The sequence below is a fragment of the Biomphalaria glabrata genome, chromosome 2, assembly GCF_947242115.1.
Source record: "Biomphalaria glabrata chromosome 2, xgBioGlab47.1, whole genome shotgun sequence".
NCBI classification, from domain to species: domain Eukaryota; kingdom Metazoa; phylum Mollusca; class Gastropoda; family Planorbidae; genus Biomphalaria; species Biomphalaria glabrata.
In genome coordinates, this window is record NC_074712.1 from 9,681,213 (window position 1) to 9,696,911 (window position 15,699).

Consider the following 15,699-nt stretch of genomic DNA (forward strand, 5'->3'; position numbering starts at 1 on the left):
GATGGTTGCTTGGTAGACAAATGTAATGTTATAACTGTTATTTAAAAATGTTAAAATGAAATTTTTAGTAGAGCTTACAGTGTGAGAACTTGAAAAATTAAACAAGACAGATGCAGACTGAAAACGCTCTTGAATTAAGTTAAAGAACTTTTTAAACATTCTCAGTTCAAAGTTGATAGAACGAAATGTTTCAGAGTTGTCATTATGCTGTAGAACTGGTCCAATAGATTGTACAGACAGGAAACTGCCACAGAGCCAGCTCCACTACCCATTGGTCTTCCAATAGTTTTGTTTCTAGTTTGATTTCTTAAGTTGAATGAAGCTGATGTTATGTTGTGTGGTAATATTTGCAATGAAATACAAGTCAAGAAAATATTCAAGAACTGGGCGAGTTTCTGAATCTGATTGGAGAATGTATTTCAAACAGAACAAATGTCCAGTATTGCGAGATGTGGAAAACAAGTAAATGACTTGACACCAATGTGTACATGCCTATACTCACTACATGACTTGACACCAATGTGTACATGCCTATACTCACTACATGACTTGACACCAATGTGTACATGCCTATACTCACTACATGCTTATACTCCCATGGGGTCAAAATACAAAAACATTCCTTAAGAAAACAAACAATAAAACATGACATTGTACAAATCTTTTCTATTGGTACTGTTATGGCACGATTAGGAATGAGTTATTTGTTTTGGAAGTAGGGGAAGTTTTGACTAAAGAGACAGTGACGTGAGGAGTTAAAACAAGACCTAGGTTTTGGCCAATCTAATCTGCTCTCTATGAGGAAAATGACATTAGAACTGATAAACAGATAAAGTGATAACTTTTGTTTAAGAACATTTGGCCGTGCTTCCAAACTAAATTTCACTATACTTTCCACACTCACAAAGTTGAATCACAGAAATAGTTTAATTCAATGCAATACACGCATTAATAGCGATGTAGCAAAAAAAAATGTTTCTCTTCAATGTCAGTTACACAAATCTAGATCAAGTGTTTGCAGTCACATCCTGATTTTGTCCGTGTTGCTCTTTCTCTTCCATCTCATATGCTGGTAATTTATTTCTGAGAAACATGAGTTTTCCAGCCTGTCAGTTATCAAGTAAAAAGCTTGCCGCAACCTTGCAAAGAATCTCCCGAGAATTTCTCATCTGGTGAAACAGAAACAATCTCAACCTTCGCATTGACGTTGTCTTGTTGCACAGATTGTCGCAACAATTTTTGTAGCAATGTAGTTGAGTATTTTCCAGATCACTATCCGTGCTCGTCAATGCTTTTCAAATTGTCAAACAAGTATACAACATGAATATAGTGAATATGAAATAGAAAAAACAAATGAATGCAATTTACATAGATACAATTCCATTCATGTGTAATTCAATTATAAGGAGTAACCCTAACCCTTACGAATTTTTTAACGTTACCAGGACTTAAGTTAAGTAAAGCTCCCCTTTCAGATCTTGTGGTCTATAGGGCAGATAATGGCCTACGGTTAACAAGGGTGCCATTTACTTTTCCCCAACTAATGCCAGGTACCTATAATAGCTGGGTGGACTCAGAGGCGCCCAAGATTAAAAATCCCAGTCTTCTTCAGGATTCGAACCCGGGACCCCGGTACTGAAGCTAAGCGCTTTACCGCTCAGCCACCGCGCCTCCATAGTTAGGCTACTTCAGCTTATGAGCAAAATAATTTTACGGTTGCTGGTCGCCGCATAGTGGGGAGTTGTAAAGAAGGGTCGCCGAGCTAAAAAGGTTGAGAAACGCTGCGCTATACAAATACTAACATTACACACCGGCTACACCCGTCGATTTGTTCCTAGGCTTTATATGGTTTATAATGGCCGAAACTTCCCCTCTTTTGTGTGTGTGTGTTGATATTTCAATAAACGGGCAACATTTTAACGATCACACTAACATACTTTTAAGCCCGTGAATTATTATATTTTTTTGTTATAATGAAATGACACGGCCCGCTCTCTTTCCTTCTCTCCCCCCCCCCCTTTCTCTCTCTTTCTCTCTCTCTCTCTCTCTTTTTGTTCATTTTTTCATCTTGCACATCCTAATTTCTCCGATATAGACGTTGACGTTTGAGTTAATTTTAAAAGACCCACTTTATAACGGCTTCCCAGACACACATACCGGTACGCACTTAGGGAAAAAGAATGTACTTTAAAAATAAAAGGATTTTTTTTTTTTGCTTTATAAATAGACTGCAGCCTTTTTGGAAAATACCGAAATTAATTACAAAGGTTTGATAAAAAGCTTGCGGCTTTTCCGCGAATTGCGGTGGTCAGGATGCGAATCAGTCAAGAATGTAAAAGGAACCAGTGTACGAAATTTCAAGTGAATCCGTGCGACAGTTTAAGAGATCTCTTTATCAACCAGACAGTCAATCAGTGATAACTAGAAATATAAAGTAGATTATATTAAAGGCGTCTACAGTCGGGATCAAGATGTCGATGGGTTACTTCAGAAAATTGAATAACAAATTCAATGATGCATTTGGGGGGGGGGGGAGGAGGGAGGGTCATTTCCCATCATCTTCGTGTGTGTGTTCATCCAATTATTATTTATGTGCGTGTGTGTGTGTGTGGATATATGTTTTTATTATACAATTTTACTAGTGTTGATAAATGTAAATCATTGTCTGCTAGACAACAATTTAATAAGCCAAAAATAAGGTTGAACAGGTTTCGAACCGAAGCCTGACACCCTTAAAAGGTGGTCATCTTTTGAACCGGAGTTTGTAACAATTTTGCGTCTGTGTGTGTAAAAATTCTGATCATTAAAAAAAGAAGTTTTTGGAAGTTAATTTTTATTTAACAACCATATTTGGAGCAAATGAGATCAATTAGCGTGGGCGTCCATTAGAGAGTTAGACTTTAGTATTTCTTCAACGGAGGAGCGCTCGATGACGTCATTTGTCCTGACGTTCTTGTTTCTTTCTTGCCCGACGAGGCGAGCTGTTCCTTCTCTCTTCCCCCTCTCCTTTTCTTTCTTTCCACGTTCAACATCTGGCTTTCACTGGGAGCCCCCTTCACTCACCCCTAGCGCGCTCCCACCGATCGATAGAGCATGGCACAACGTCATCGAACGAGGTGTTGTGTTTTTTTACGAACTTTTCCGAATTATCTTTCTTCCCCTTCAAGCGGAACATGGACTTAAAGAACTGGTGAGTACACGATCTAACTCTTTATTGACACACAAAGTGACAACAGACGTTATAGATCTAGTGTTACACAATGTGTAGTTTTCTAGGTTCGTGATATAGTTTCACAGGCGTTCTATTATAGGAATACTGTATCTGTGTGAACACACTACTACAGACTTAGTGTCTTTTTTGTTTGTATGTAGCGATTATGTTTGACGTGAAGACTGTGTTGTATTTTCTCCACAATCATCACAATCATCTGACATATGCGGACTCGGAGGAGCCATTAATATAGTTCACTCGCTACTGAGGCACAATGAAGTGACGCAGTGTTAGGTCTAAACTTTTAGTACATTCAAACTCAAAGATGAAACAAATATGACGTATACATTCAGTGCACGTGCAGGAATAACAATAATGATGATCAAAGACTAACCATCCGTGAGCCATAATTAGCGACCAACTCACTCTCTCTCTCTCTCTTCCATAACCTGCACACTGGAGTGTGACAGTTTGTTACAAACATACATTAATGAATGGACGATTAACTTATTTGATTTAGAAGTAATAGAGCAAGGAATATCTTCACATCGAAACAAGACGTAATCATCTTCTTTTTTTGAAGTAATGTCTTTATTTTATAAGATAAGATAAGAAACATGATACTATAAACATATAACAAGGGAAAAAAACAGCCACATAGGCCTACGTGTAAAATTAAACTAGGTTATAACGGCGTCCTTAGAGGATTGAATTTGATATTAATAAACTTATTTAGTATGTTCTCTCTCTCTCTCTCTCTCTTTCATTTTTAATATCAACTAGCTCGCATGTTCTCAATCGATATCAATCCATTAAATTACTTAGTTCTATCATAAACCAACGTCACGTATTGATTTAATTAAGACATCAGGTTGCGAGATCTGTTTTATCAGCGTTAATTGTATACGACATCTGGTCAGCTGTGACGCTAAGTCTGGACAAAAGTTAATGCCTCCCCCCTTCCAAAAACAACAACAACAACAAAAAAACGATGAAGAAATGTAGAAACTATGTGGATGTAAAAAATGTTTCCACAAAATCGCGTAACATCAAGAAATCATCACATCTAGCACTCAAATGCAAATATCGTTACAATAGGACTGTATACAATACGAATTGCTTTTTTTTTCCTATTGAAGTTATGAATATTTTTATCTGTTTGTTTTCCTGATGTGCTCTGCCATTGACCTCGCTTCTAATCCGAGCGTCTTGGGATATGAGCCATCGGTAATAGGAGTGTAATAATTTACATCTGCTTGGATCTTTCCCAGACAGAAATTTGTTCAGATAGGTAGATGGAGTTAAGCTTCCATAGGCCTAGAGCTCCAGGAGTCATGGACTCAACTCTGATGACAATTAAAAAGAAGAAGAATGTAATGAATAGGCCTATGCATATAAAATGAGCCGAAAAAATAAACGATAAAAGTGTTGGCGAACCCGGCTTTGAATGAGATATGAACATGACACACGGTTGGACAGATACTTTGCATTAATGTAATTTTAAAATGGAAACCAATTTTTTTTTAATGTAGCCCCACCCCCTTTCCCTAACATTCATACACAACTCCCCTTCCCTTTTTTTCAACTCCCTTCATCAAAGTGTTCATGAGGTTAAACCCTAACTCTTCATCACGGTGTTCATGAGGTTAAACTCTAATCCTTCATCACGGTGTTCATGAGGTTAAACCCTAACCCTTCATCACGGTGTTCATGAGGTTAAACCCTAACCCTAACCCTTCATCACGGTGTTCATGAGGTTAAACCCTAACCTCTTCCATCATTGTCTTTCCACAGGAAGATTGGGTTTGGACTTTATAATGGTCATTTCTGAAGGAACATTTGAAACTTGTCAAACAATATCTCTAGTTTGTGCCACAAAACAATAACATCTAGCCTAGCGCTTCTGAAATTAACACACACACACTTCTTCCCTCCCCTCTCCCTTAGTATCCTGGATCCTTGGGGCACCACACAAGATTTCTAGACCGTCTTTCTCCATTCGTCTCTGTCTTTTACCCTGGATAGAACCTCTTTCAATGACTTGTCCGTCCGTTCTTTCTTTTTCTTCCCATCTCTTTCTCTGTCTGCCTCTTCTTCTTTTCCTGGTACTGCTCCTTGAAGGAAATTCTTTGCTAGCCCTGAGGACCTTGTACTTTAGTCTTAGAGTTTGAGATTGCGTTTTTTTGACAATTGTTAGCATGTCATCATGGGGTCCAGTCGCTCTAGCGATTGTCTTGAATCTCTTCGTTTGTGATGCGGTCTTTATCTTAGGCCTATATAATACAGACGTTACTTCAAAAAAGAAGATGATTACGTCCTACGCGTCATGCATTTAGTCATGCATATTAACCAATGACCTAAATTCTGCCAAGTCACCGATTTTCCAGGCTAGCTCAGGCAACCCATTCCATACTCTTATAGCACTAGGGAAGTAGGAGCATTTGTACAAATTTGTCCTAGCATATGGAACGAGGAATGTGCCTTTATTTTTGTGTCTGTCTGAGTATTTTATTAGATTTTGTTTTTGTATTTGAAGATTATGGTTCAGTGTTTGATGTATAATTGCTACTTTACTTTTGAGTCTGCTATCCTGAAGGCTTTCTGTGTATGTGATACCTAGGATCTTTCTGTAGCATCACACACTATCAGTTGAACATGCGTACACTGACTCGTACATGGACAATTGATTTCTAAATCTACACTTTCTACAGACACTTAACATATCGTACGTGCATGGCTGTGCCTGCGTATGAAGTGCTTGTACATGTGTAAACAAATCGACTGTGAGAGCGCGATGAAATATAGTCCCAAGGTTTAACTGTTGTACAACACTATGACGTCATTTGCGTACACATATTTCCGTACACACCAATTAAGTCCCTTGGCTTTCGCATAGAAATCATTGACAACTGTCAGAGTAACTATTGACATTTGTCGAATAGTATTGCATACTCGACCTTGGTAGTTGATCTATTAATAATAAGGTTAATGCACATTTCAGACATTTTAAACAGAGGATGGAATTCTGGTTCTTCTACCTGAACAAAGCGAATCAATCACCCCCCCCCCCTTTTCACAGCAGACTATCACCCATCACGTTATTCTGTAGGCTTCCTTTTCTCAGAAAACAGACATGTATTGTAACAAGGTGTAAAGTAGGAAAGTTGTAAGCTTGTATTATGCCTTATATTAGTACATTGCATTGGAGAGTCTCATACATTAAGGCAAACCTATAAATAGCAATCCTTTTTGGCCTACCGGGTTTATATAATGCGGTAGTCTTGTTAAGCGACGTAAAAAGCATTATAAAGAAAAACACACACACATAAGGAATTACTTTAACATTTACTTTAAAAAAATAGTGAATCAAAATTTTGCAAAATTTAACGAAAGTTACCCCTCCAGAGCTTGCGAGCTCTAGGACAGATGATGTGAAGGTCGAGGTAGACGGCTTACAATGGTGTCATGTGGCCAAAATGTATTTTACAAGATGAGATACATAACGACAAACCGCTTTACTTTCCCCCAACTAATGTCTGGTACCCATTAGAGTTGGGTGGAGATCAACACCTCTTCAATAGGCAGACCACTAAATTCTAGTTAGATTGTATTTGCAAGAATTATTTAACAAATTGTCAATACTTAACAGAACACTTGTTTTTTTTTTTTAGTTTTTATTTTGGCTCACAATTGCTCCACAAAATGCATCAGAAAAATTGAAAAAGGAACAAAAACAAAGAATACAAACAAGAAAACATTCTCCATTCGCCCCCCTTCCGAGAATGAATCTCGAATAAGCGAATGTATAGATCATAGACTTATATATTATACTTATATATTATAATATATATATAAGTCTTTGGTGTAGATCTACTACTTTTAAACTTAGAAGACGATGCGCATTTTTTGTCCAACATAAATTTATTAAACTCTTCAAGGAATGCGGAAATACCCGAAGGCGTATTGGGCTAGTCCGTTCAAGATATTTTTTCGTTCTCTAGCCAGATTTAAATAATTTCTTTTATTACTTTGAAAATTATAGCAGCCAAACTAGAGTTTTTCCAAGTTAGACCAACGAGCTAGTAATTTTTTTTTCTCAGCAATATACATGAACTGTTAAATTTCCCCCCAAAAGTCTAGAAAAAATCATGTTTTTTTTTTTAAATTGGCTCCCATAAGATGAAAAGCAGATATTAGTTTTGTGCGAATGTCTGTCGGTCTGTCACGTTTAGATAGATAAAAACAACAACTAGATAATCTATTAAAAAGCTTATTTCTTCTTTATCATAAATCAGAAATCATGATAATTGATACCATGTTGAAGTTGTTCACTTTGTTTTCAAGTGAAAAATAATGCCAAATGATTCTTTGAAATCGCTCTTATGATTTACATTTCTTGAAACTTGCACACAACAGACAGACAACATGCTATACCACTTTTAAGAAGAACATTAAGACCTACTTGTTTACAACTTTTTTAGATTAACTGTCATTTAGCTGTTGTGTTTGTGTTTGTAATGTTACTACAGCGCATTGAGCCTACATTTTGTTTGTTAATAGCGCTTTATAAATAAAATTATTATTATTATTATTATTAAAAAAGGTTAAAATAGTACCCAAAGTGGAAGGAAGTACAATCTTGTACTTTTTGATTAGTTGAATTTCAAAAACATATTATTTTGGGATTTAATCGATGCGGCTTCCATCATAAAAATGGTTTAGTTGTTTTTTATGCACGGTCTGTAAAAAAACAGGTTCAATTCTCCAACTTTTTGGTCCATCGCAAGTGGGAGAATTAATGAGTGGCCAGTGTGCTCTTGCAATTATAATATTGAATTGAATTTTCTTGATCATATGTCTCATTATTGATAATAGATTGTTCATTTTGTTTTCCAGTGAAAAATAAAAAAAAAAAAAAACGAAATGATTCTTTGAACTCGTTCTTCTAACATACTCTACATTTCATTTTTTTAATTCCAAAGGCTCAATATGGATAATAGATTATTCAGCTTGTTTTGATGTGAAAAATAACGCCAAATGATTTTCAGAATCGCTCTTCTGACTTATATTGTATTTAATGTCTTCAAAATGTCCAGATGTAGCCTATAAATATTGGTAATAGTTTCTTCAAGTTGTTTTCAAATGAAAAACGTCGCCAAATGATTCCTTTAAATTTCTTACGACAAACAAAACAAGACTATGGCTTGAATATTTCTTTTCCATGAACAGATCTTGTGGGACCACCCCTGAGTTTGTATGATGACACAAACTCTCTTCGTAATCTTATATACTTAGCTCATGTCTGGATAGCATGCAATAGGCATAGTCTTTGTTGAGATATGGATGAGAGATTGTCTATTTTTGTGGTTTTTCTACTCACTATTATTTTCTTCATTTCATCCGGATAGAGAGTAATGTTCGATTGCTTATTCATTTCCCATATTTGGCCAGTATGTCAGCTTTTCGCAATGTCAACGATTATTTATTTCGCATTTTTCTTGTTTGTCAACAAACAGTCACAAGTCCTTTTCTACGTAACCATTAGTACAGACCACTGACACACTTCCCAGTGTTGGTCCAGGTCATCAATACAGTTCACTGGTAGCACGAAGAACCGCTCTTAGTCCCAGACAGTTCAGACTCCCATAACCTGCAGATCACTTCAGCCAGATCTAAAACAGTCTTTCCTCTAGAATCCATATGTCGTCTATTCCTCTTGTTGAACGGTGTGCTGGTGCGCACCTTCAGTGTCGGCTCGGGAGCAGGTTATCACATTATTCATCATCTGTTTTATTTACAACCCAGTAGTAACCCTAACCCTAACCCTAAAATAAACTTGAAACTTTCATCAAATCCAATCCCTAATTCTTAACCCTTTTTTTCAACAAATCATCTACAGAGAAAACTGAAAATGTCACTTCTAAATCATTTCCGCTTTCTGTATTTCAGACTATCTAGATGTGAGTAATCTTGGGCTCGTGTCTATATCTAATTATAAAATCCACATGGCATTTCCTCCTCCCCCATCTTGCTGTCTACATATTTAGACCTAAATTAACTTCTTTATTTCCTAAGCCGAGTCCGGTAATTCGCGCGGATGCCATTGTGAACATGTCAGGAAAGAATTGGCACGACGAACGTTCAGATAGACTGCTTTTTTTTTTTTTTTTGTTCCTCTTCTGTCTTCCTTTTTCTCGTGAATGATTAGAGAAGTCTCGAGATGTTGTGAGCCACTGAAAAGAAATCCGATGATTGGCTATAATTAGATGGGGAAGAGCGCCATCTCTAAATCGAAAGCGAACAAAAAATAAATAGAAAAGTATGTCTAATGACATCATCAAAAGATGAGCACACGAGAGAAGAGTAGCGCATCCTTCCGGTTCTAATATTCAATGTTTTTCTCTCTAAAGTGTGTCAACAGGTTTGTAGTTAGAACATCTTACAGTTCTAGTCCTAATGACTTTAATGTTACAACACAACAAAATGAAACTAAAAAGTTTGTTCTACTATTTAAAAAGACAAATAATCCATCAGTAAAACATGTTTCTTCTTCTGAGTGCTAGAACAAACACATGTGATAACTCCTTTTTCCTATACTATACTTAGGTCTAGGATCTAGATCTAGATCTATAACTATGAGACAATCACAATGGGGTTGTTTTAAGTAGCCAGAGGACCCATTGAGTTTAATCTATAATGAATAAGATTAGAGTAATTAATATGGGCATATGTAAAACGTTTAAAATCTTTCTTTTAAAAAAAAATAAATCAAAAGCCTATGAAAGGGAACAAGAAATTCTTATTAAAATGACAATACCTCCTTTATACAAGTTCTGACGTAACCTTTTTTGCTCTTAATAACTAGTGAATGTTAATTATAAAACGGAACTTTTTAAAATTGTTTTTTTAATACTTTGAAAACGTTTTAACGGTCAAACTAGAGTTTTCACAGTGTGGCCAACGAGTTGGTAACTTTTCAAAACGATATAACATCAACTTTCAAAGTTTTAGAAAACTCGTTAGAGCCGGTTTTTTTTTTTTAGAACCGTGTACACCCATGAGGTTTTAGGTTTTGTCCACTTCGAATGTGTGACTTGACTAGAGGTATTTTAAAAAGGAATAGGGTTCATTTTTAGAACAAGAAACCATATTATATGTAGATAGGGTTTGAATCTGGAAAGTTCGTGAACGGAAGTGAGTTTGTCTCAACGCATTCAAACCATCAGTCTATTGACTCAAACTATCTGATTTAAGTAATCTGCATCAGTCTATTGACTCAAACTATCTGATTTAAGTAATCTGCATCAGTCTATTGACTCAAACTATCTGATTTAAGTAATCTGCATCAGTCTATTGACTCAAACTATCTGCTTTAAGTAATCTGCATCAGTCTATTGACTCAAACTATCTGCTTTAAGTAATCTGCATCAGTCTATTGACTCAAACTATCTGATTTAAGTAATCTGCATCAGTCTATTGACTCAAACTATCTGATTTAAGTAATCTGCATCAGTCTATTGACTCAAACTATCTGATTTAAGTAATCTGCATCAGTCTATTGACTCAAACTATCTGATTTAAGTAATCTGCATCAGTCTATTGACTCAAACTATCTGATTTAAGTAATCTGCATCAGTCTATTGACTCAAACTATCTGATTTAAGTAATCTGCATCAGTCTATTGACTCAAACTATCTGATTTAAGTAATCTGCATCAGTCTATTGACTCAAACTATCTGCTTAAAGTAATCTGCATCAGTCTATTGACTCAAACTATCTGATTTAAGTAATCTGCATCAGTCTATTGACTCAAACTATCTGATTTAAGTAATCTGTCTATGTATCTCAGTCTATGTATCTCAGTCAATGTATTTCAGTCTATGTATATCAGTCTATGTATCTCAGTTTATGTATATCAGTCTATGTATCTCAGTTTATGTATCTCAGTCTATGTATCTCAGTTTATGTATCTCAGTCTATGTATCTCAGTCAATGTATCTCAGTCTATGTATCTCAGTCTATGTATCTCAGTCAATGTATCTCAGTCTATGTATCTCAGTCTATGTATCTCAGTCAATGTATCTCAGTCTATGTATCTCAGTCTATGTATCTCAGTCAATGTATATCAGTCTATGTATCTCAGTTTATGTATCTCAGTCTATGTATCTCAGTCTTTGTATCTCAGTCTATGTATCTCAGTCTATGTATCTCAGTCTATGTATCTCAGTCTATGTATTTCAGTCTATGTATCTCAGTCAATGTATCTCAGTCTATGTATCTCAGTCTATGTATCTCAGTCTATGTATCTCAGTCTATGTATCTCAGTCTATGTATCTCAGTCTATGTATCTCAGTCTATGTATTTCAGTCTATGTATTTCAGTCTATGTATCTCAGTCTATGTATCTCAGTCAATGTATCTCAGTCTATGTATCTCAGTCTATGTATCTCAGTCTATGTATCTCAGTCTATGTATCTCAGTCTATGTATCTCAGTCTATGTATTTCAGTCTATGTATTTCAGTCTATGTATCTCAGTCTATGTATCTCAGTCTATGTATCTCAGTCTATGTATCTCAGTCTATGTATCTCAGTCTATGTATCTCAGTCAATGTATATCAGTCTATGTATCTCAGTTTATGTATCTCAGTCTATGTATCTCAGTCTTTGTATCTCAGTCTATGTATCTCAGTCTATGTATCTCAGTCTATGTATCTCAGTCTATGTATCTCAGTCTATGTATCTCAGTCTATGTATCTCAGTCTTTGTATCTCAGTCTATGTATCTCAGTTTATGTATCTCAGTCTATGTATCTCAGTCTTTGTATCTCAGTCTATGTATCTCAGTCTATGTATCTCAGTCTATGTATCTCAGTCTATGCTTGGATCGTTTCACAAAACGGTAGACACTTTATATTCTTATGACGTGGTCTATTTTTTTACACATCAATTACTGACCACCAGTAGAAGCCAAAGGGAGGTGGGCTACCATGGTCAATTCTAAATCAAAATCGTTACAAGAAAAAAAAAATCTAGATTTAGTAAATCTTTCGTTTCTAAGTTGGAAAATTCATTTTTTTTTTCTAGAAGATTTTGATGACTTTGGTCTTTTAGTGTGAATGTAGCTTCGGCTTTTATTCCAACGGGCTTGTTTTGAAGGGTTAATGTGTAAGACTAGAGAGGATCTGATTTGAAAAGTCTGATTCAAGGTAGATCAATGGTAGCGTTAAAATAGTCTATTGATGTACGCCGTGAGACGTGAAACTGTTTTAAAGATGTACTTTCTGAATTGAACATTGAGCTCTAAATAAATAACTATATACATTAATTACAAACTCTGAGTGTGTGCTTTTTTTTCTCTAAATATGAATGAATATTATCTCTGACCATTTTTTTATTCGCCACTAAGAAGCAGATACTTAAAGAAAAAAAAAGAACTTGCTGGAATCACTTGGTAGTAGATCTGTAGACTGGTTTGAATTAATCGTTGACAAGTGAGGACATATGACTGTAAATGTAGAGTTCAAAAAGAAAAACTATTTTTCTCTCATTGTTATTGGAAGATCATTGTTACAGAAAGATCATTGTTACAGAAAGATCATTGTCGCAGGAAGATCATTGTTTCAGGAAGATCATTGTTACAGAAAGATCATTGTTACAGAAAGATCATTGTTACAGGAAGATCATTGTTACAGAAAGATCATTGTTACAGGAAGATCATTGTCAAACTTACGTAGTGTGTTTTTGTGGGGGAGGGGGTAACTCTTTTTTTCAAGGTATCTGAAAAAGTGTAACGCCTTTATTGCCCACGTTTTAAAGAAGATAATGGCTGGATGTTCGTGTGGTATGCGCTCTGGACTGTCGTCTCGATGGTCTCTGTTTCAAACCCTGCATGCCGCCATCCCTCCACCGTCCTGTGGCTGGTTCGGTCTAGGATGAACTAATCTTCAATTTTGAAGGAATATCCGAGGTGTGTGCAAGAGCTGCTCAAGTTTCAATTTGTATCTAATAAAATTAGATGTGCCTTTTTTTTTTTTGTTTGTGAAGGAATGACTTTATTTCCTGCTCTAAGAACACCTGTCATTGATCACGTGATTATAACATTGCTATGGTCTTTGATTTGGCGTTTGTTTAAATAAAAAAACACTTTCACAACACTAAGAAATCCTTTAAAGTGAAGAGAAAACAATGTAGAGCTGAGCTGAATGATTTTTTTTATTTTTTACATTTTTCTTGTTTCAATAGTTCAAGTAAATGATCTCTCCACTAGTAGAAACTTCTGAAGAGAAACAGATTTAGACAATGGTAATTGCTCATTTGAACTTGCTGAAGTTGGTCATCCCCATCGATCAAGTCTTTCGAGTGTCTGATTGACGAACAAATGAAACTGGTTCAGACGTTCTTCGGCTGTACGTTGTAGCGGACAAAAATTTAGTTCAATTTTGTTTCTTCGGCCATTTATTTTCAATTTATCATCATCTTTCCTTTGTGTTCCTCATACCACCACTCTCCACGGTCTCTTGCTAGTTTTTTGAATTTTTCCCAGCTCTTTCCAGTCCTCTCGGCTTCATCTAGTACACTGCGTCGCCACGTTCTTTTTGGTCTTCCTCTACGACACTCTACGTCTTGTGCCCTGGGGTAAACACTCTTAAGCCTGTCTGGTATCTTTTCTAATGGAGTGACCAATGCATCTCCACTTTCTCTCTAAGATTTGCACTTCTATATTTCTCTGTCCACATATCTCTCACAGTTTGGTGTTTTCTAGTTTCAATTTATGCTGTGGAGAAAACAAAATGGAACATGTATATTATTGAAAGAAATATTTCCCAGCCTTGACATTTCTATTACCTTTGACATTTACCTTACCTTTACATTTTTTTCTAGACCTTGACATTTCCTTAGCCTTATTCTGATGTTCAGATTATCCAGAAGAGGAGGAAAAAGCAAAGGTATCTCTTACAGAACTTGCTATCTCTGGAGACAGATGATCTTAAGCTCACCTTTTTTATGCTTGACGGTTAACGAGGGTTTCATGTGGCCAACACAACGACTAACCCCCGGCCCTAACTCATCAAAAGTATGTCAACTACCGTACCCACTAGAGGTGGGTGGCGTCCTAAAAATCCCGAAGTTCAAAATCCCAGTCATCATTAGGATTCGTACTTGAAACCCTCTGTGTTAAGTTAAACGCTTTACCACTAGGGCCACCCCACCTCGTAATGTCTGGTGACTTAAATCAGACAAGGTCAGTTCATTTCACGCAGCTATGAATACTTTAGACAAACTATCTTCTCGTTTGGTAGAATCAACCTGTTCAGTTAAGACAAACATAGTATGATCGAGATTTGTTATAAATACATACAATGAATGAGTAGAAATATACAAATTCGTTATAATTCAATTTAGCCAAGTAAAGTTTTATTGAACAAAGCTATATTTGTGTATGGGAACAAACTATATGTATATGTTAACACTATATATGTGTGTATGTACATTTTCCTTAATGGAACAATTCGCACATTCTGAGTATTTAGTGGAACACTTTGCCTACTTTTTTAGAGAGATTAATGCCCCCGCTGGCCTATTAGTTAATTATTCCATCAGTTCGTGGAACACCTTTTCAGACCTCGCGGAACACTAGGGCTCCGTGGTACACAGTTTGGGAAACACTGATGTAGATACTATGTTAAACAACCAAAGTGCACTCAGTATGTTTTTGTTAAGTATAAAACACTTGAGGTCAGTGCACCGAGAAAATTAACTGTTCGATTTTCATAATACTCCATCTATTTTGACTTTATAAATCATTTATTTCAACAGAACTTTTTTCGGTTTACACACACACATTGATTGAAGACTTTGATAAGCGTCTGGGTTGTGGTTGTGTTTGGGTTGTGTCTGCATATGAAAGTGAGAGAACTAGTACATGCCCTGATTCAAGTTGCTCCTTGTACAGGGGAAGGAGGCCCTCGAAACACACTTTCCAATTTCTTTGACGCGCTCCAAGGGAATAGTCTCAGCACGTCGCTCGTCACAAATAAGTTTTGAGATCAGATCAGGAGTGTAACCGGAAGTCCCATTGAATCTGTTTCATATAGAGCTCCGCTTAGTGGCCCACTTCACCTTTACATATCTCTTAATCTGTTAAACCGCTGGGACACATCACAAGATCTGTTAACTGTCTTTCTCCATTCCTCTCTTTTGCCTTGGATAGAATTTCTTTCAATGACAGACCTGTCCATTTTTAGCGGCCCCCGAAAGGGGAAAAGACGCTATTAGTTTTGTGCAAAATGTCTGTCCGTCTGTCCGTCCGTCCCGTTTAGATCTCGTAAACTAGAAAAGATATTGAAAATCCGACATCACAATATTTTAGACCATTCAAAGTTCTGATGCAACGGCTACTTTTTTTTTTTTTATCTGAAAGCGAAAAATCTAATTTTAAAAATCAGTTATGCAAGCAGTTTTTTAAAGAGAAAAAGCTAATTAGTATGC

At 36.2% G+C, this 15,699-nt stretch overlaps 1 protein-coding gene across 3 annotated transcripts in view; it reads left to right on the forward strand.

The window, feature by feature from the left end:
- The first annotated feature begins 3,022 nt into the window (after window positions 1-3,022).
- Window positions 3,023-15,699, forward strand: part of LOC106073789 (uncharacterized) — a 54,654-nt gene continuing 41,977 nt past the window's right edge. Inside the window, exon 1 of one of the 3 annotated variants that reach the window (XM_056019050.1) lies at window positions 3,023-3,190. The gene's annotated coding sequence lies outside the window, so the exon portion shown is untranslated. Of the gene's footprint in view, window positions 3,191-3,770; window positions 3,794-9,511; window positions 9,633-15,699 lie in introns of those variants that run through there. The other 2 variants (XM_056019056.1, XM_056019051.1) reach the window with 2 other exon arrangements.